The sequence below is a fragment of the Chrysochloris asiatica genome, unplaced genomic scaffold, assembly GCF_000296735.1.
Source record: "Chrysochloris asiatica unplaced genomic scaffold, ChrAsi1.0 scaffold00063, whole genome shotgun sequence".
Taxonomy (NCBI): Eukaryota; Metazoa; Chordata; class Mammalia; order Afrosoricida; family Chrysochloridae; genus Chrysochloris; species Chrysochloris asiatica.
Genome location: NW_006408581.1, coordinates 5454514 through 5455857, shown reverse-complemented (window position 1 = coordinate 5455857; position 1344 = coordinate 5454514).

Here is a 1344-nt window from a genome sequence, read left to right as displayed (position 1 = left end):
TTGAGTTTCAACTGCTGACTTTGCAGTTCAAACCAACCTTGTAGTCCAGTGCTTAAGAGCTAATTGATTACTGTGGAATGATTTATATGTATGTACTTTTTCCTTATAATAATAGTGTTCCCTATTACCTGTGCCCTACTGTGGGAAAATACACTGGACTGCTAGGTTGGTTTGAACTGAAAGTTTGGCTGTTCAACTTTACCAATCTCTCCTCTAAAACCCTATAAAGAGACATTATGAGTCAGAATGCCACTTAAAACAGCAACAAGAACAACACACTCTATTGGGAGGGAGTTGGGGCTCTATAGGATAAGCATTGGAAAGTGAACCACAAAGTCAGTGGTTTGGGTCCATCAGCTCTTATGCAGTAGAAAGATGAGACTTTCTGATCCCTCAAAAATCATTGCCTCAGAAGCTCTCTATACAAATTTGCTATGAGTTGGAACCAACCTGATTGCACTTAACAACAGCAACACCCTATTGCATCCAGCAGACTTCCATGTGTCCTTTATGTCACAGGTTACATATAGAATAGTTTCTCTGAATATCACCCCCCACTCAACTCCAGTATAAATTACAGCTGACCCTGTTTTCTAATTTTTATGATTGTCACAGTGATTTTGTTTCAGTTATATTCTCTGTCTTTCTCACTATATCATATCCTTGAAGAGGGCAACAATAGCATGTTTTTGAGGTCACCATGAGTCAGAGCCCACTTATTGGAAACTGACAATAAAATATTTTCCTCTTATTAAATTAGCAACAAAAAAGTATTTAGTAATAATTGTTGCTAGTAAGTGACCTCAAGTCAGTGACCCTGTACAGTGCTTTTGAGTATGCACATTTTTGCCGGATCAGAAAGCTTAATGTTTGTCAATGGAGCAGCTGATGGGCTCAAATATTGGACCATGTGGTTCGAAGTCCAATGCTTATCTTCTAAAGCCACTGTACTCCTTTATTATAATAATAATAAATGCAAAAACTATTTAGTGAAGGGAGAACAAGCAAGATGGCGGATCAGGGGGACGTTTAGCAAAGAGCTCTGCCAACAACAACACAGAATACCCAAATAAGCAGGCTCAGGGGATGGTCCCAGAACTCTGAACTACATATAAAGGAATACTTAGAAGGTTGGAGGCTCACAGCTAAGGGAATTTGTGGCAAAAGCAAGAAATCTATTGCTTTCTAGTCCTGGATGCTGGGCTCTCCAGCAGCCGCCATCTTGGTTGAGACCATGTCAGGGAAGGATCAGAGCGGCTACAGACACCTGGCAGAACTGCTGAGATAAAGGTGTGAACATTCTTTTCTTTTGGTAGCTGTTCATTGGTCCCTTGCTGTCTGCGC